General features: G+C 41.9%; 1 long non-coding RNA gene across 4 annotated transcripts; it reads left to right on the top strand.

Moving 5' to 3' along the window:
- The first annotated feature begins 1,622 nt into the window (after window positions 1-1,622).
- Window positions 1,623-20,457, top strand: LOC115173644 (uncharacterized). Of its 4 annotated transcripts, XR_003871637.1 has the most exons (5): window positions 1,623-1,852; window positions 3,191-3,230; window positions 4,344-4,390; window positions 8,104-8,365; window positions 16,841-20,457. It is a non-coding gene; the product is annotated as an uncharacterized LOC115173644 (long non-coding RNA). The 4 variants fall into 4 exon arrangements; XR_003871638.1 differs by lacking the exon at window positions 3,191-3,230; XR_003871639.1 differs by lacking the exons at window positions 3,191-3,230; window positions 4,344-4,390.
- The last annotated feature ends 1,375 nt before the right edge of the window (window positions 20,458-21,832 follow it).

Below are 21,832 nucleotides of genomic sequence, written 5' to 3'. Positions count from 1 at the left end.
AATCTTAAATGTAATTCACTCTATAAAAAACATTGAAGATGCAGAAATTAAACATCGACACGCAACATAAGCGGTCTACACTCGCCCTCTGCTTCAAAATAATTCATTTGCTCGTGATTCTTATGATTCCCTCCACGTTAGTTTTCTCAGTCAGTCTTGGTGAAACGGTGTTCTCTCTAAATTGCATTGCGCGTGCGTAGTAGCCTTTTGTTATCTACTTTTGCATATATTTCTCACCGTGTACCGCTAAATGTATTGGTCTCGTCTGGTGCCCTGTGATAAAACAATAGTGTGGTAATGTATGTGGTATGCAGCAGTCTGCAAGGTTCTGAGATTGTGACGTACGACCTGCCAAGTATCTGCTTGTCACGCATGGTACTGTATCTTGGCAACTTGTGTCGCGCGCCTGTGTGTGTGACTGGAAGTTGGGGAGGAGGGAGTGGGGCGGTTCGGATTGATAATGAACTTGAGTCATCACATCACGATTCTGAAATTCTCTTGTCAACTGCTGTGGATCCGGGTTCCCATACATTTCTGGGAGAAAACCGGGGCCATTGTGTATTATCCATAGCCCATTAGCCGCACTTCCAAAAGGAGCCCGGTGGCCGAGAGCGGTTTAGGCTGTATTTATAAGGTGGTTTCCAGGAAAATATATTTTTAAAAATGTAGAAGACAAGGCCATCTTTTTTCATTTATTCAAATCAACAATAAGGGGTGAACCAGTAACTACAATGACTGTTTGGTGGATTCGCCCCTATTGAACAAATATTCAAAGGGGTTTCTTAGCCCCGACCCCATGTGTGATTATCATGATAATAACGCAGCCAGCCCAGACTGCCTCCCTAAAACTCGCTTTCTTGGAAGTCTGAACCTGGCTGACAATTTAAGTGCACTGTCCAACCCTTATGACCTAACGGACGCGCTCTAGTTTGCGATGCATGAATTGTTTTAAATAGTTGAATACAACTAGAGGACCATTATGAAATATACTGTATTAATTTATGCATGAAATATATTTCACTTTATGTTTAACTCCATCATGAATTGTATTGATTTATCCAGGCCAATATCTTACAGGTTACAATTCACGACGTCCACATGAATATACCCCAGTTGATTGTAATGCTAAGCTATTTTGGTTACTCCAATATACACCCCAGTATGTAGTCCTATAAGCTACTATAAGTTTGTTTGTGATGATTGATGTGTATAGGCCAGAGACAAACGTTTGTGTGAGTGAGTGAGTGAGTGAGTGAGTGTGTGTGTGTGTGTGTGTGTGTGAGTGAGTGAGTGAGTGAGTGAGTGAGTGAGAGAGAGAGAGAGAGAGAGAGAGAGAGAGAGAGAGAGGCGTGCGTGCGTGCGTGCGTGTATATGGGGAGGGGGGGTTGGAATGTTACGGCAGGTCCACATTGTCACTCCGCCGACTTGTCTGGTTAGTTTCAGATGGTGGGGACAATGATGTTACCGCATTGTCACAAAGGGGTGAGCCTTGGCAATGGTATATGATTTCGGGCACACGAGATCCAGACCATAACCAGTCTATCTTCAGGTTGGAAGACGAGGAGAACGGACAGCCCCAACTCTGTCTTTTACAGGGGGGGAGGACGGGGTTGTCTGTGTGGGGAAATATTGCTACTACGATAGCTGTGAAGAAACCGGAGGACCCGGTTGATTTAAAACAGATGGATGGTCCCAGGCGACGTCACTATCAACCGTCCGCACGAAGCTCGAGAACCTACTGCTGTTATTCTGAAGGTGCTCATTTCGTTTACATCGCTCTGCTCATACAGACAAGTCGGCAGTTGTGAGAGGCGCTTGACAACCCCACTAGATCCACCCTTGTCTTCTGAGGGTAAGAGTCGAACGTTATGGAATCAATTAACAATTTACAGGCCTATGTGTGACTGATGTTGCCAGCGAAATGTCTTTATGCATATGGTGACTGTTGGTTCTGCATTCTGGGTATGCGTAATGCATTACAGGTTCCGTGCTTGGCAAGAGGGATAGTCGCAGTCAAAAGGGAACTAACTTTATACAGTTGAAAGGGAACCAACGATTTGTGGATTAAATCGATATTACTTAAATGGTCAATATCGAACACTTGTCCATTTCTAATTTTCACGAATCAGATTGGCCCTTCTCTTATGGAAGGCTAGTATGGGAAGGTAGAACGTCACCAGCACAATAAGTATCCCAACACATGTAAGCCTTCTATAGCCTATTGTTATCATGGAGATGCAGATTTGATGAGAGTAGCCTATGTGAGCGAGTGCGCACGATTCATTAGGCTATATAGGACGATGCCATTCGGGGTAAGTTTCCTTGGGTACGGAGTTGGAAGGTCACGCTGGCTTTCTATCCGATTAAAATCGCATTCACTTGGACATATGGCTCCCTCTCTCCTCGTGTATTATCGTGTTGCTGGTGTGGTCTGCGAATGTATAGCCCACATAGGCTCACTTCGTTAAAGGAGATAATGGGAAAACCTATTTAAGACCACGCAAAACTCACAAAATTCCGCGATACGGTGAGTTGCTCTCACACATCTCTTCTTAATGTGTGGTCAATGCAGTGTTTGCGCCATATGGTGATCTTAGCCTACGACCAATAGCAAAACGAAAACAGATATGTATAGGCCTTCCTTAGGCTACAATGAACACACACTCCATATGATGGAATAAGCCATCACTGTATAAGCCTATATTCCTTTTGCCAACCTTGGAGGTAGTCTACCAGATAGGCCTACATTCAAACTTGCCTCGTTTGCCTAGGTGTCAGTTAAATCTAACCCGTCTTCTTCAAAACACTATATAGGCTATAATGTAACTGTATTTCTGAATTATTGTTTAATGTATAGGCAGGCCTGTCTTCGCATGTGGCTGTGGCGTATTGAACAAGGCTATCCGGGCAATCCAAAAAATAATCGTTTTCTATGTTTGAAATGCACTATTAAAATATTAGTGGTCTATTCTTAAAGGGCCAAGAGTTAAAAGCATGTAAAAAAGCAAAGATGATTACATGATTACGTGAAACCAGCTGCGCGCGGACACAACACATGGGCTACAGCAGCATGGGGATTATAGAGCAAAGCGCTTTATGGGGCCTGTTACGTAAATCATGTTTAACATTTGTGAGGAGGGAAAAGTGGGATTTCAAACATCTAATGTGCACTTTTTGTTTTCTCAAACAGACAACCTTGTTATATGAGTGGTTTACCTCCCGAACAGAAGGTCAGCATCCGACTTGAGTCGTTTTCTCATGGCTATTAGTCCAATCTATACGTCCCTTTCATAACAGGCATGTAATTGGAAATAAATCGCACATTTGTCAATTGAAATGTCTGCTAGTGAGCTGTGAAGTTGTGCTCGGGCGATTATTTTCTCGCGTCACCCCACCTCCTTGTGAAATGTGTGATTACAAGGATTGGGGTATTTTGGGACTAAACTCCTGTAAATCTGATTTTGAAAGAGGTTGATTAAAAACCTTTTCGATTGTGGATTGGGACGTGACGTAGTTTTATGGCTTAAACTAGGCAGGCCTATATAGTTTGGTTCTATACTAAACGATTAAATCCCCAACTTAATAACATTAGGCCTATCATTAACTATGAAATGGCCATTATTATTATTATTATTATTGTTGTTATTATTATTATTAATAGTTACTAGTTAGGCCCATTAGTCATTATTATTAAGCTTGTTGTTGTTATTATTACTGTGTTAGGCTATTCTGTTCTGCATAACATGGTGTTTATGCTAAGCTGAAGACGATTTGATGTTGCTAACTTAGATGTTGCTAACTTAAATGGTAGCATTGTTGTCATGCCCTGTATTATGCTGTTACAATCAAGATATAAGGGTAGTTATTAATGAGGTTACACAATGCATAGACGATATGGGTAATAATAACTATTGTTTTATAGTGGCCTACACCAATGGGGGTGGAAAAATACAAGTGTTTTGGTGGTTAAAAGCGCCTGCCTGTAAAGCTACTTTAAGTGTGATTACTTGGTTTGTATTGGTTATTTGCGGTCTTATTTGCGGTCTTGTCATTGACCATGCTGACACGTGTGTCAGGTATTTTCACACACACACACACACACACACACACACACACACACACAGATTTGGGATCACTAACGCTTGGCACACACAGAAGCATGTGTATTTTACAGCAGTTGTATTTATTCCCATGGCTTTCCATTTCCAATGGACAACGATAGTTATCAGCAGCCCTATAAAATATATTTTATGGCGTTATTTTATAGCTGCATCTGAATTATGAGATTGCTTGGGTATTATTTTCCATTTTCGACCACTAACGTCTTATTCCTTCAATTTCAGCACTTCCTCCCACAATATAAGATGAAGTAACATACGACGTTGCACAGGTAAACATAATACATTTGGGCTATATATATATATATATATATATTATATATATATTATATATATATATTTATTTATTTTTACCGTTGATAGGCCTATAGGCCTACACTATACATGCCATAAACAAGCGATTTGAACAACCAGTCAATTTGTCCCATGTCAGTCTAAAATTAACTTGAATGCATCCTTAATTTGTACACCTTGGCCTCTTAGGATCACTAGAGTAAGCTACAAAGACAGAGGATATTCAAAATTCGTTTGATAGGCCTACCTGTGTAGCAGCAATCACATGACTCATGAGCAATAGGGTGTGTAACTAACGAAATCACATCTGTTTCTCTTTGGGGACACTTCGAGTGGGGCTTTGCGCATCGTTAGACATGTATAAGAGACCTAGTTCTGCATACAACGTGTTCAGTGTGTGTGTTCTTCAGATACAAATCAAGTCTAATTTTGGATTATGAAAATGTCTCGCTCTTTCTCTCTCTCTCTCTCTCTCTCTCCCTCTCACACCACATGCGCGCACACACACACTCACACAAATATGTTTCACTCAACTTGTATGTCAAGGTATCGCCATCATTTTTATAAAGTTTATTGTAGGCCTATACGTTTTAATATGTAGGCCTATATCAATATCATATTTGAAATGGCAAAATAATTTAAAGTAAGACGTAAAGGTGCCCACAATATCTTGTCCCTGATGGTTTAGGCTTCTTCGTTGATATTTGTTCTTATAGTCGATAACACAAAATAAAGAAAATCGACCTCGTGAGCAGCCACACCAATCCACCCTTTCAATTACATGGATAACGAACTGGACATTCGAAAACCTTTCTAGACATCTTGGCCAATATCCAAATGTTCATTTCTAAGACAAAAGGTGTTCTGACATTTAAAAAAAAACGAGTTGAGGAATAGGCCTATAGCCTATTTGAAGAACCGTAGATGTTTGTATTGTTTGAATTGTCATAGGCTACCGAATTTGTTCCATCAGCCTTCAAATAAATATTCTTCATTTTCCTAATGTGTTTAGAGTATAATAATCATCTATCAAGATATATTATGAAATGCATACTAATTTGATCCGATTAACACAAATACTCAAAGAATATGGAATAAATATGCATTGCGTTATTACAGAAAAGACCCCTAACAAACTCGGAAAGTGGGTTTTAGTTGTGCGTCTTCCTTATGAAAGACGTCACTTCACCTGTTCTGCCAATGACGATGCAGTGTTCATTTCTGTGAAGAAAATACGTTATACAACCAATTTATTCTCTGAACAAGGTGCTTAGAAATTAAGCTTTTCCGCAATCAATTTAATATGCAACATACATATATTATTTTATTAGAAAATAATTTCTCAGGGTTTTGTTTCATATTAACGGTTGAATTCATTCATCAAATCATCTTGATATTGGAATTATGCAACTAGGTGGGGTCAAATATTCGATGGGATATTCATGTAGATACCTATATGGAAGCGTAGGTAATTTAAATTAGGCACCGTTGCGGGCAATGCACCGACTTTGCATGACTTATTTCTTTGGAAAACAGTGAATGATGTTACAGTGAAAAATCATTCACTGTAATAAAGTTTTAATTGAATCCAACAGTGATACATTTGCAGACAAGAATCCCTGCGTCTCAGATGCATTATAACACAACGAAACACAAATGATGTAATTATTCAGACACGTATTATTTGATTAAATAAATATACTAAATATAAATATGTATATTTACGGTTATTGTATATAATATGCAAAATAATCATAATAATAATAATAATAATGAAAAACAGTAACACATTTGTTTTTATAAGGACATTCACTTTGCCGAACTTATTGTGAAGAAAATGTGTGTATGTTTATGGTCTCAAAATGGCTGTCTCAACATCCCTATTTAGCTGAGTAGAGCTTCCAATAGGCCTCTCTATATACTTAAGCAATAAAAGGCACAAGGGGGTGTGATATATGTCCAATATAGCTAAGGGCTGCTTACGCATGACGCAACGTGGAGTGCCAACCTTTAGCCGTGGTATATTGGCCATACACCACAAATCCCCGAGGTGCCTTATTGCTATTATAAATTGGTTACCAACGTAATTAGAACAGTAAAAAAATGTTTTTTTCTCATACCGGTGGTATATGGGTTTTCAGCCAATCAGCATTCAGGGCTCAAACAACCTGGTTTGTAATAAGTAATAATCTAAATGATGTCTATGGAATGCTTTTACATCAACCTATTCTTAGCTTTTAGGTAGACTTTGTTTTACAAACCTCAGTATATATCACGAAACACAACAATTCTGAGCGGGTAAGTGTACTTAACAAATTATATTAGGCCTACGTAAGACATTAGAAACAGAGCCCTGCAAAAACATGTGGCCTCTGCAAAAGAAATGTGGAATGATACTGAAACCAATTCCAAACATGAAACAGAGAAGTGATGTTCAAAATTCTAAAGTGACTAACGTGAATACAGTATGTGATAACCCTAAGACATGTCATTGTGTTAGCTTGTCGTTATATAGATAGTATATTCATCAAGAGATTTTTACAGTTTTTATTGTTTGGGGTAAATGTCTTCTGAGAATACATTGGAAATGAATCCTTAATCAATACACCATTACATGAAAGGCTTCAAATTATAGTGTGTGTGTGTGTGTGTGTGTGTGTGTGTGTGTGTGTGTGTGTGTGTGTGATTATGTGTGTTGTTATACTGTGTGCTCCTCTGTTGGCTGCTCTCATCTTGATGAGAAGTCACACCTTGCTGCAGACAAACGAATGGAAACGAGTTCGCTCTGGCGTCATCCCTCTCTCTCTCAGACACACTCCCTCACCCTTATGCTCATGAAATGCTCATCATGTATTTGACAGAAGCGGAACATGAAGCAACAGTGATGTTCCTGGTTGAATCTGATGTGTGTCCCCGTGTTCTCTATTGATCTCCGTCGATTTGAACACCAAAGTGGCACAAGCAAAAACCAACCTGCGTCATATTATTACAACAGTTGTGAATAACAGTCTAAACGAATTGGCTGTAGGTTTCCAATGCAGTGATTAATAACAGGCCATACTGATAGGCATATGCCAGTGCCATGATATTTACGAATGATTTGCTATTTGATAGCAGTAGTAATTTTCGAAGCGAGTCATTGAACAAGCACAGCCCGTACTCTGACAGCGGGTTGGGCGTCAGGTTGGAAGACAAGTGATGTTTATTCAGGACCTGTAAATGGAAGTCTTATAATGTTCAATTGATCTCTTAATTTAAAAACAACTGTAATGAATTTGGTATAATACAGGCCTACTTTAGTACATACTTCCGGCCACATAACAAGAGTAAGCTTGTTGTCCCCTTTGACAATAGTTGATTGAAATACAATTCACACACTTGGTAACATGATTAGTCTCATTATTAACAACATGATTAGTCAATTAATAGACAAATAATTGGAGGCAAAAGCTTGTCCTGCATATATTGATGATGACTGGAAATCTGTAGGCTACTGTTTATGAGGTTGTGTGGCACTGTGTATTTGGTCAAATTGTTTAAGATGATAGAATTCTGTGATTATTTGTTTTTCTTTGATATTGTACGCTTTTCTCCTTCATTACAAAGCCAACTGTACGTTTGTCCACACTCTCTTCACGTTCAATATTTTGCCATAATAAGAGTGTGTCGTTTTCTTATCCTTCGTCTACAGGTGTGTGTGTATCCAGCCTAGCTGCTACTATCCTTCGCCGCGTGGGTCCGGGTGGGCCCGAGGGGTTGGCTGTTATCTTTGGTTATCTAGCTGTATGAGTGGTGTACATTCTTCATAAAGCTAGATAACCGAAAGTAACAAGAATCCCATTGCGCTCCCGCAAGGCCTGTTTCTTGTGCCAACAAACAAAACAAAATGGCCGACGCCCGAGAGGAAGTGACTCCGCGTTTGTGCTCAGCCAACCAATCAGAAGACTTAAAAGGTACAGTGTAATGTCAGACTCAATTGTCACTAATGTTAAGCTCACATGAGGATGCATAGTAGGTTTGAGGGGTTATATGTGTAGCAGCTAAGAATGTATCGTAAGCTCACTTCAGAGTAAGCTTGAAATGGAGCCATCCAAGAGGTACTTTTTTGTACGGCTCAATCGGTTTGCGCGTTGTCAAGGAGAGTGGTCACGTGTGTTACGAAGCAGAGGATCACTGGTTCGAGCCCAGTATTGGGGAGTCGGACAGTGGAAGAAGCTAAGCTGTTAGCGGCAGACAGAGCCCCGTTACATACGGGGGTCGTGGATGGGTATTCCATTCTACCGTTCAAAAGTTTGGGGTCACTTAGAAATGTCCTTGTTTTTGAAAGAAAAGCTATTTTGTCCATTAAAATAACATCAACAGCAGTGTAGACATTGTTAATGTTGTAAATGACTATTGTAGCTGGAAACGACAGATTTTTTATGGAATGTCTACATAGGTGTACAGAGGCCCATTATCAGCAACCATCACTCCTGTTTTCCAATGGAACGTTGTGTTAGCTAATCCAAGTTTATAATTTTAAAAGGCTAATTGATCATTAGAAAAGCCATTTGCAATTATGTTAGAACAGCTGAAAACTGTTGTTCTGATTAAAGAAGCAGTACAACTGGCCTTCTTTAGACTAGTTGAGTATCTGGAGCATCAGCATTTGTGGGTTCGATTACAGGCTCAAAATGGCCAGAAACAAAGACTTTCTTCTGAAACTCGTCAAGTCTATTCTTGTTCTGAGAAATGAAGGCGAGAAATTGCCAAGAAACTTAAAATCTCGCACAACACTACTCCCTTCACAGAACAGCGCAAACTGGCTCTAACCAGAATAGAAGGAGGAATGGGAGGCCCCGGTGCACAACTGAACAGGAGGACAAGTACATTAGAGTGTCTAGTTTGAGAAACAGACGCCTCACAAGTCCTCAACTGGCAGCTTCATTAAAAAGTACCCGCAAAACAGCAGTCTCAACGTCAACAGTGAAGAGGCGACTCCGGGATGCTGGCCTTCTTTAAGTGAATGAGACTTTGAAATGGTAGAGGCAAGCCATTACAGTTTGGCTTGATTTACAGTATGTTTGAATTTAAAACATAGTTAAGCACTTCATGCTGTAACTTTGTGAAAGGTATATACGAGTAAAGGTTATACTGTAATTTGATTACCATTAGTATTGTCAACACTGACAGATAAAAGGAGGGGGAAGAAAGCGAGAGAGAGAGAGAGAGAGAGAGAGACCAAGCTGTTTCCTCCACCGCAGTGAAAGAGTAAAAGACAGCACTCCAGCATAAAGGCCTCCCTCACCTTTCACTGGCCACGTGAGTTAGCGATTCAAGTAAAAAATTTAAAAAAGCATTTTTGCCATACACCAATGACTCCTCTCAACCACACACACACACACACACACACACACACACACACACACACACACACACACACACACACACACACACACACACACACACACACACACACACACACACACACACACACACACACACACACACACACACACACACCAGTAGAGTGAGCTCACTTGTCATAAGGAGACAAGTGGGTTCCTGCAGCACAATCATTTGGCCCGAGCTGGGCCTCCTGACAGACATTTGTGAAGGGCTCCACTGTGATTTTGGTGATTTTTGGTCTCCTTCCTTCCTTCCTTCCCTCCCTCTTTCTTTCTACTCCCTCTCTCTCTCTCCCTCTCTCTCTCTCTGTATGCCACCCTCACCCCTTAAAGACTTAGGAAGCATGAAGGGAATTCAGTAGAATGGACAGACACACAGTAGTTGTATAGACCTATTTCTGCCTACCTACAGACATACGTCTATGCAAACACCCAACCCACTCTGTGGTATTCACACAGAAAGCATACGGTACACATACAATCCAAGCATCTTCATCTCCACCTGCGTCACTAATGTCAGGGTCTCTAGAACGGCGGCTTATTTCGCATACAGTACTTTTCAAGCTAGGGCCGAGGGGCCTTAACTTTATATCACTGGATTCGTACATGTAACCTATGGAACCAGAGGCAAATGCTTACTCGCATCCATCATCCCGATCTACAACACCCTAGGAAAACTAAAGCCTACTTGAATGTAACAGCGCTCACTGTTGCCCCTAGTGGCCGGTTTCCATGTCATCTCCCGACGTTCTCAGCCGGATGGACGTCGAATACTGACTTGTGTCACGGGTGACCTGCCTGACCCATCCAGCACGCCCCTCTATAAAACATCCTCCACCCTACTCCGTTTCCCCTCTTCCCTCTTTCCCTCTTACCACGCTCGTGTTCACAAAGAGGTGTCCATCTTAGACGCTTTGACGAAAAATAAAGTGCTTAGCTCACAGTTTTGCTCTAAGGAGAGGTAATGAGGCAGCTTCGCTTTCGTCCCCTGGCCTTGTGTTTTGTTCCCCCTGTACAATGTGTACAGTGTCTGCTAATTGAAATATTTGTTCACTGATTCTTTTCTTTATTTTATTCTCTGATCATTTGATTTCAGTTAGTTCTATTTTCGCTGGTCTGATTATTTTGGATGGTGAGGCTAGTTCCATTTAGTTGTTTCTTTGGCGTTTGAAAGGGTTCGAATATATCATTTGAATTCCGGTGAAATCTGAGATTGATGTATTATAAATTAGATGTAGTTTTGTCGCCTTCGATGCCATTATGTTATAAGTGTGTCCAGCTTTCAAGAAACTGAAGTGGCCCTAGCGGGTCAGAGGCCCCAAGCTAACATGTATTACTCAAGTTCCCACCCCACAACATCTCTCTGCTCTGCTCAGATAAACTGTTTGCCATGGTAATCAAGCCTCAAAGTATTTGGTGTGAAGATAAAGCACGATTGATCTGCAGTTATTTTACTATTTCTAGTGCTAGCTATAGCTGGACACTGCTAACTACTGTAGCATGAATTGTCCACATAGATGGGGGTATTGTGTAAATGATCTGTAGAAAGTGACTAATGAGACCTGTTAGTACACTCTGCCTTTGCACTACTTATAGACTATTACATCTCTCATCCCTGTTCCATGTTCGTATACATTGGTGCCAATGGAAGATTGAATTTGTTAGCTGATTGAGTTACTGCATTCATTAGACTCAATGTTTGGTGAGCTGTATGAAATACTTGCCACGGTTCTGTAAGGTAATTCCAATTGGTTAAAGACTGAGATTCTAACATGGAAATAGCAATCAGATCTAGCGATTGTTTGTTGATTCGACAAACGATCTGCACTCGTCTTTTTGCTCTAGTATAGGCCACCGTACTTTCGCCTTTCACACTGCCGCCCCACGTTTCTCCTTTCTGTCTCACTCACTCTCATTCATTTCATTTTATTCTCCTCGTTTTTGTTCTAGCCTGGATTCTCAGATGGTTGGTTCTGATTTGCATGCATTTGCATAATGAATGTCATTTGCATGCTCAGGGGCAGACCATACCATGAGAACGGGTATCTTGGTTGTTTGTGTGTGTGTGTCTGTGTGTGCGCACGCACACACGTCATCTTGTTGTTCATCCATAGTGTGTATATCAAATGTTTGTATTGGTTTGTGTGCACATTTTGCCAGATACATCTCCTCCCTCATATTTCTACTGTAGTAATTCTTTAAGCCTGCACAATATGTGTCAATGTATGGATGTTTGTGTGTGTGTGTGTGTGTGTGCATGTGTGAGCGTGTGTGTGAACCTGAGAAAGACATGCGGGCATGTCCTGCTCATTAGCCTATAGACCTGACAATCATCTCCCTTCCTCCATCTGTCCCACCCCCCTTGTTTCTCTGTCCTGGTAACCATTCTGTAATGCACTGACTAAATGAAAGATACTCACTTCTCTATCCCAGCATCCTTCGCTCCCTCCCTCCCTCCTCCCTCCCTAGTTTGCCCCCTTCTCCTGCACAACGAGTCACAGCCCTGCTGCCACCATCTTAGAATAGGACAAGGACTGGCACAAAATGGCAGCACGTAGGTACTGTTGTTTTAGTGCCCTATTCCCAATCCTGCGCCTTCCACCCATTGCGCTTTGGCCCCCCCCCCTCGCTTTCCTGCCCCATTGGCTGCCTCGAGACTGCGTTAATTACTGGCAGTGTGTTAATTGCATAGATCGCCCGAGAGGCGTTAGGGGAGAGGGAATGTGATCCGAGTTAATCACGAAGCCACTCTTTATTTTATGTCTTTTAAGCTGGCATTCTGAGGGGCAGCTGTGGTCTTCCTCATCCTCATGCAGTGTTCGTTGTGCCCCTCCTTGCGATAAGACTGCAAATGTCATCGTTCAGCCATTTTGTGAATTCGGAACCGCTTGCGAAGAGGAATTTATTTTACCTGACTTATTTCGGCTACATAAATCAAATCAACGGATGCCGTTTTAATTACGAGTGCATATTAATGATAACACTGTGGGTCTATTTGCATATGGGGCATGAAAGCGTTTTATATTCATGGAGCATGTAGCTGAGGATGGTTAGATCATGTGAAAGATAACCTGCTACACACACACTCACACATACCTATACAGTGAGGGAAAAAAGTATTTGATCCCCTGCTGATTTTGTACGTTTGCCCACTGACAAAGAAATGATCAGTATAATTTTAATGGTAGGTTTATTTGAACAGTGAGAGACAGAATAACAACATAAAAATCCAGAAAAACGCATGTCAAAAATGTTATAAATTGATTTGCATTTTAATGAGGGAAATAAGTATTTGACCCCTCTGCAAAACATGACTTAGTACTTGGTGGCAAACCCCTTGTTGGCAATCACAGAGGTCAGACGTTTCTTGTAGTTGGCCACCAGGTTTGCACACATCTCAGAAGGGATTTTGTCCCACTCCTCTTTGCAGATCTTCTCCAAGTCATTAAGGTTTCGAGGCTGACGTTTGGCAACTCGAACCTTCAGCTCCCTCCACAGATTTTCTATGGGATTAAGGTCTGGAGACTGGCTAGGCCACTCCAGGACCTTAATGTGCTTCTTCTTGAGCCACTCCTTTGTTGCCTTGGCCGTGTGTTTTGGGTCATTGTCATGCTGGAATACCCATCCACGACCCATTTTCAATGCCCTGGCTGAGGGAAGGAGGTTCTCACCCAAGATTTGACGGTACGTGGCCCCGTCCATCGTCCCTTTGATGCGGTGAAGTTGTCCTGTCCCCTTAGCAGGAAAACACCCCCAAAGCATAATGTTTCCACCTCCATGTTTGACGGTGGGGATGGTGTTCTTGGAGTCATAGGCAGCATTCCTCCTCCTCCAAACACGGCGAGTTGAGTTGATGCCAAAGAGCTCCATTTTGGTCTCATCTGACCACAACACTTTCACCCAGTTGTCCTCTGAATCATTCAGATGTTCATTGGCAAACTTCAGACGGGCATGTATGTGTGCTTTCTTGAGCAGGGGGACCTTGCGGGCGCTGCAGGATTTCAGTCCTTCACGGCGTAGTGTGTTACCAATTGTTTTCTTGGTGACTTTGGTCCCAGCTACCTTCCCACCTTCTCACCAAGCTGCTTGGCGATGGTCTTGTAGCCCATTCCAGCCTTGTGTAGGTCTACAATCTTGTCCCTGACATCCTTGGAGAGCTCTTTGGTCTTGGCCATGGTGGAGAGTTTGGAATCTGATTGATTGATTGCTTCTGTGGACAGGTATTTTTTATACAGGTAACAAGCTGAGATTAGGAGCACTCCCTTTAAGAGTGTGCTCCTAATCTCAGCTCGTTACCTGTATAAAAGACACCTGGGAGCCAGAAATCTTTCTGATTGATAGGGGGTCAAATACTTATTTCCCTCATTAAAATGCAAATCAATTTATAACATTTTTGACATGCGTTTTTCTGGATTTTTTTGTTATTCTGTCTCTCACTGTTCAAATAAACCTACCATTAAAATTATTGACTGATCATTTCTTTGTCAGTGAGCAAACGTACAAAATCAGCAGGGGATCAAATACTTTTTTCCATCACTGTACACACACCATGTTATCAGCACAGAGCACTGTGTATACATGCATAGACACTAGAGACACACACACACACACACACACACACACACACACACACTGTCTACTATGACATACAATAACCTCACACAGAATATTAACTCAAAAAGCATGAGCACATTCCTTTATACACACACAATTTAATAGATGTCCCTAAAAGGATATTTTGTACACAGAGAGTTATTGAACATTTGATCCACTGACAGTTGAAGAGTACAGTAACACCCCTTTTTACTTGCTAGTATTTAATGTGTTCAGGTGACAAAATTGGTTTAGTCTCGAGAAGAACTAAAGTATGAGTTTAGAGGAAACTCATACGAAGCGGGATGCACCAATGGACAAACCGAGAATATAAAGTCGCACACACACTGACGAGATGTTTTCCAATATCTGGTAGAACAATTAACACTTCTAGTAGTGTTGATCACTCTGTCCATGTCCATGGAAACTCAAGGGACCAACTTGGGAGGAGAGAAGTGGAGCAGACAGAAAGAGAAATGAGGAAGAGGGAGCTCCGCGTGAGAGCAGAGTAAATGAGAGAGGGGAGAGTGAGAGAGGGAAAGAGTAAAGGAAAGAGTAAGGGAGGGGAGACCGATGAGGAGAGAGAGGAGACAGTGAAGTCTCAATAGTGAGAGGCTTTCTTTGTCTTTCCATGTGAGGTTTATTTAAGGGGGGGGTATTAAGAGGGATGGAGAGGGGGTGGGAGGTGGGGTGGGTTCAGCCTTGCTCAGCGCAGCCGACAAGCGGAGCATTGTCCTCCATCAGTGTGGCGGCACTTGTGGCGTAACGCCATTATTTAGACCAGTGGAGGGAGAGGGGTCTGGAGACCGGCTTAAGCAAAACGCCAATTAAAGCCGGCTCGCCCTGATTAATGAAAAGGGAGAATTGGTAAACAATGTCGCCCACTGTCATGGTAACCCCCCTCCTCCGGAGCCCCCCCCACCCCACCTTTGTTTGCCATAGGAGTGCTTAGAAGCCTTAGATTAACAAGGTGCTCTTGTGTAGCCAGTTCTTCACCCTCTCCTCGTCACATGAATCCCTAGTTGAGGAACTGAAGGTAGATGCAGAGTTTTCCCTCGCTGTTAAGTTGCCATTCAAGTAGAGTAGCAACACACGCACACACACACTCGCGCGTCATATTATCCCTTCATAATGCTAAATATCAACATTCTGACTTGTTTGAAGGCAAACAAGATATGATCAAAGAAATACAATTAGAGTTGGACTTGTAATGAGAATAATATTTTTTATTGTATTAATATATTACAACATCAATAATTTACATTCTAAATCCTTTGAAAATATTTGGATGGCGAAGTAAGAAGAGAATTAGGTCGTCCCACTGAAACAGTATCCCCTCAAATGTTTTGTTGGCGTTACAGCTTAGTGTTAATCACAGCCTGTCTAATACTCGGGTCCACATTTCCATTCGTCCTACTTTATTGTTTATTTAAAGCGTATGCACTGAATAATTAGCTCGCCACGTACACCAATCAGGGGAATGCCAACGTGGGTTGCCATGGCGACCTCATCAGGGCCCCCCGCCAGCCACAAACAGGACAAAGACAAATAAAGCGTGGGAAAATACTCAGGGGCTTAGACAATGACAGTGGTGGGGCGATGGAGACTGAGACTGTGTTGGGAATGGATGAGGGCGGGAGGGAGGTGGAGGGGGGGCAGTAACTGGGTGTGTGTCTGTTGGGATTGGGGTGGTGGGTAGAGGGCAGCTTGTGTCTGGACTGTAGCTACTAGACATGTGGGAGGGGGCAAGGCATATTGCAGACCTGTCTAGCTAGGTCTGGGGGTGTGTGTCTGTGTATGTGTGTGTGTGTGCGTGCGTGCGTGTTGTGAGGAGGGGTGTCCAGCTGAGGACAAGTGTATCAAGTCAGAATATTAAGTATATCTCAACATAAATGACAGCCGCACTATAAAGTATATGACAGACGCATTACTCTACAATTACATGTTAAGACATACGCATAGTATTAAAAGTTCCTTTGAGGTATATGCCACTTCAGAAATCCTATAGCTTTATGTAATATTACCATGGGGCTTGGGATGGCTAATACTGTTTTTTGGTAATCTCCCAATCCTCCTGGTGTTTGAGTCTCTTCACATGACCCATTTTCTAAGGTTGGTAGAACCTTAGCCCTGGCCACATACCAATCCAATACCAATCCTCCCTTCTCTAGGCCCTTGACGAGTTGTCTTAGGAGAACAGAAAGGACTGGGTTCATGTAGGCCTATGTAAGTGATGTAATATGGCTAGGTGGAGTTGGCACCATATTACAATCCTTGTAGTAGATCCACTCACACAGAGGGGGGTCCATGAAAGAGAGCAAATTCTTGGCTCAAATTGAATCCCATTCTACCCAAAATCCCCCTCTGCTTCGCCCTACTAATGCAAGCTTGCCTGCTAGACCCGTAAAAGGGTGCACTTTTTAACCTCTGCCCTTCAATCCCCCCTAGGTGACCCATCACATTGGAGTCATGATGTCAAGGCCAGTCATCTGGCTCCGCCTCCCTCTGAAGTCCACCTCACCAATGGGGACGTCCATTTCCGAACGTAATGGTGCCCACCTGACCTAATGGAACCGGATTGACTCCTCCTGTTAAACATGAAGCACTTTGTTGACGTTGTGGGATCTCCCTTTAGTTTGGGTGAACTTTGGGCACATGCCTGGACTGAACATGGGGTAATGTACTGTTGAGTCATGGATACCAATGGATACTCAACCACAGCTGAACATGGGGTAATGTACTGTTGAGTCATGGATACCAATGGATACACAACCACAGCTGAACATGGGGTAATGTACTGTTGAGTCATGGATACCAATGGATACTCAACCACAGCTGAACATGGGGTAATGTACTGTTGGGTCACGGATACCAATGGATACTCAACCACAGCTGAACATGGGGTAATGTACTGTTGAGTCACGGATACCAATGGATACACAACCACAGCTGAACATGGGGTAATGTACTGTTGAATCACGGATACCAATGGATACACAACCACAGCTGAACATGGGGTAATGTACTGTTGAGTCACGGATACCAATGGATACACAACCACAGCTGAACATGGGGTAATGTACTGTTGGGTCACGGATACCAATGGATACTCAACCACAGCTGAACATGGGGTAATGTACTGTTGAGTCACGGATACCAATGGATACACAACCACAGCTGAACATGGGGTAATGTACTGTTGAGTCACGGATACCAATGGATACACAACCACAGCTGAACATGGGGTAATGTACTGTTGAGTCACGGATACCAATGGATACACAACCACAGCTGAACATGGGGTAATGTACTGTTGAGTCACGGATACCAATGGATACACAACCACAGCTGAACATGGGGTAATGTACTGTTGAGTCATGGATACCAATGGATACTCAACCACAGCTGAACATGGGGTAATGTACTGTTGGGTCACGGATACCAATGGATACACAACCACAGCTGAACATGGGGTAATGTACTGTTGAGTCACGGATACCAATGGATACACAACCACAGCTGCGTCTGTGGGCCTAACCCCCAGACTGTCTTCTGAACATCCGGATATACCCAATCAAAGTAGAAGTTTCAAACGGACTACTGTGAACTGGTGCGTCTCTGACCTCCCACAACTAACTGACTGGATACATGGACAGAAATGGACATATCCGCACTAAGCAGCCGGATGTGGACCATGATCGCCGAGAAGAACATAGACTAATACGCATATTGAAGCGTACTGGACTGGCGTACGGAAAGCCCATGAGTCCGAATGGTAGACACATAGACCTTGAAGCGGAGTTGTTGTCCCGGAGCCGGAGTATACCATTCAACACAGAGGGCATAGACCACTTGCCCCGTTGTTTACGGACGAGTGCTGCGTGAGGGTTTTAGTGAGAGGTGTGAGAAGTGTGCGTGCTGTGTTGTGACGGTACACCGGCCTCTCCGAGACGACTCCACACACACACAGCTGTATCTGTCCCATCTGACGTACATTCGGGCCGCGGGTCAGCGCGCTGATCTGTTGACGTGTACGTGTGCTCGTTTGTTTACTTGTGCTCGTCTGTGTATGTGCACGCACTTTACGTCATCCTCACTCAGCGCAAGTTCTGTTCTCGGATTGTAAGCAACACACACACACACACACACACACACACACCACAAGCCATAGTAAAGTTCTTGTAAGCTGCTTCTGGTTAACGGTCATTGGATTTATTATGCGCTCATGCTACAGTACATGGCAAAAATGATATTTGACACTGAAGGAGGTTATATGGTTTTAGTAGTGGAATCTCTCTGCACCACTGATTTTATTATCAAGGGGAGGCAAACAAGTATTTTATATTGGACAGACCACATAGTATTCCGATAATGTGTGTATAGATAGAACACATGAAATTCATTAAAATAGAAACATAGAAATGCATCTTGAAATCTATGCAAATGAATCAACAAACTATTTTTTATCATTTGCTTATGAGAATCATTCAAATTCTCTGAGGGTTATAGGATTTTTTCCCCCAAGGACAATCTGTTAAATATTGTAGGGTGATGTGAGAGAAATGAAATGAAAGTGCAATATAGGAAGGTTTCTGCGCGCTGGTCCAGACTAAAAAATATGTTGGGATTTGACACAGTTTTTCTCAACTGCTTTGATACATTTTTAAACCAATGTATCAATGTCAAAATAGAAACATTGGACTGGTTCATTTACTTAACTGTGCAGGGACATCTATACATCTTCAGATTGGCTCTAATGGATCCACTGCAACGTTTCATATACTATTTTTCCATGCAACTTCTGGGATTTCATGTCAACATTTTTACTCTATGCAGCTTCTATATTTTGTAACTTTTGCAGCTTTTGTAATCAATAATGTGACTGTCATTCGGAGCAACTGCCATTCATATTTTGATTTCTGTCATTTTTAGGATTAACTTCGACAAGGTTGAAAATGTTTCATATTTTTGTTGTTGCAAGTTTTAGAAAAAGTATGCAATGGCTGTATGAAAAATGTTTGAGAGTGTGATGTGCTGAACGGGTTAACAACAATGAGTACTCTACATGAACAACACATATGCACTATATGAGCAAGTATGCAATATGCTATAGTCTAGAAATACTGTTATCAAGACCACACTATATGTAGTGGGTTACTGTGCAATTTGTTGTGAGGATTGTGCAATCAGAGTGAATGTGGGCTCTAAATGAGGAGTTTAAACTAAACAGTCAGAGTGAATGTGGGCTCTACATGAGGAGTTTAATAAACTAAACAGTCAGAGTGAATGTGGGCTCTACATGAGAAGTTTAATAAACTAAACAGTCAGAGTGAATGTGGGCTCTACATGAGGAGTTTAATAAACTAAACAGTCAGAGTGAATGTGGGCTCTACATGAGAAGTTTAATAAACTAAACAGTCAGAGTGAATGTGGGCTCTACATGAGGAGTTTAATAAACTAAACAGTCAGAGTGAATGTGGGCTCTACATGAGGAGTTTAATAAACTAAACAGTCAGAGTGAATGTGGGCTCTACATGAGGAGTTTAATAAACTAAACAGTCAGAGTGAATGTGGGCTCTACATGAGGAGTTTAAACTAAACAGTCAGAGTGAATGTGGGCTCTACATGAGGAGTTTAAACTAAACAGTCAGAGTGAATGTGGGCTCTACATGAGGAGTTTAAACTAAACAGTCAGAGTGAATGTGGGCTCTACATGAGGAGTTTAAACTAAACAGTCAGAGTGAAGTATCTGTAGAAGTATCTATCATGTAGAAAGCAAGAGTGTAATTGATGGATGTGTGCACTATTTGGAATGTATGCAATTTGTATGGAGGAAGTATGTACTATGTTGAGGGTGAATGCAATGTTTTAATGACAATGTTGGATTTTAAAGAGATGCTTGCATGAGTGCACTATGTCCCACAAGTGCATAGCCTATGTTAGCCATGTCTGCACATGACCTCTGAATCCTAACTGTATGGGACTGATTCATTCTTGTACCATGTACTGTGTACTATGCAGGATTAGTTTAACAATCAATAAATGTTTACATTGAAAAAAGAAAACACAAATGTCTATCTGGAATTTCAATCTATCTATTATGTTTGTTTTTCATTGTTTTTCATAGTTCAGCGTAAGTTTGCATTGAGATTTCATAAATGAGTATTTCTTCACTAAGGAAGTTACCTGGAGTCACAGTATTCCAAGATCCAGGTTCTAGAGCATAGACTGTATGAAATAAATAGTACTTTACAGTAAAAGAAAATCCCTGAACATGTTAATGTAGCCTTTTTACAGTAGAGTACACTTGTTCTTCAGCAGGCCTACGGTTGCTATCATTTTGAGGGACCACTTTTAGTGTCAACCAAGGAGCCATGTGTTCAGACGGGAACATAAGCACATAGACAAATTATCAATGTTTACACGGTTGCGCAATTTCAGAGTAACCGCGGGCCGCATCTGGGCAATATGTGGGACATCGCGACATGGCCGCTCGTAAGGCAGCACGGGCCAGTGGAACAGCTGTTATCATCAGAACTTAGCAAAGCTGAGCCATTTTACAGGCAGTTATTTTGTGTCAATAATTGGCTACCAATTTAACGGCTTGATACAGTGCTTTGTGGCATGTATTGTTATATATTATTTAACAATCCTGCCTTTGTTGAGCATATACCACTATCTCCAAGTAACAATACTGACACTACAGCTTGTGCACCTGCCTTTGGAGTACAGGGTTGCTGGTTTGATCCTAGCTAGAGTCAACTACCCTGATTGGTACATCGGTGTCAGAAGTGAGATCCATTGGCACATATATCCAGCTAAAATGCAGAGATACTTGAAAGTTGAGGCGGAAGTAGTGTAGCAATACTATTGGAGAATCTCAATCGCATTTCCTTGAATCTGACCTCATCCAACAGGTTTTGAGAAAGAGGCGAGGAGAGAGGACACGAGGAATCAAGGAAACTCGATTCTCCCACCGTCCACTTCCAAGAAACTTGACTCAATGTGGACTTTGATTCGTGTGCTCGCCGGAGGAGCACACGGCTAGTGTTTTGATCCTCACCAGATCCAACTGTCCTCTAACTTTACCACAATACATTACGAGTGCTTCAAAAGTTCCCTCTATCATTAACACAGTCATAGAAAGTGTTACTGTCATGTTGCCAATAGCACTTTAACAATCTTGTTGAAAGTTTGTCACTTTATGGACTTCTGTGTCTTACTGTTTTATATGCCGAGATATACTATATGGTGGATAGCATGAAAGTTCAATATTTTGTTTTGTCTTTAACGATTTTAACAAGGAGGATTTATTCCATTGTCATCTGGACCATTTTTTGGGGAAATCACAACCAAAGTAATAACATGATAGGTACGTCTGAAGTCAGTCTGGGGGACTTAGCCTTATCTCCAGACAGCGGAAAGTTAGGCGAAAATTCG

The sequence above is a fragment of the Salmo trutta genome, chromosome 34, assembly GCF_901001165.1.
Source record: "Salmo trutta chromosome 34, fSalTru1.1, whole genome shotgun sequence".
Taxonomy (NCBI): domain Eukaryota; kingdom Metazoa; phylum Chordata; class Actinopteri; order Salmoniformes; family Salmonidae; genus Salmo; species Salmo trutta.
This window is presented reverse-complemented; position numbering and strand designations above follow the sequence as displayed.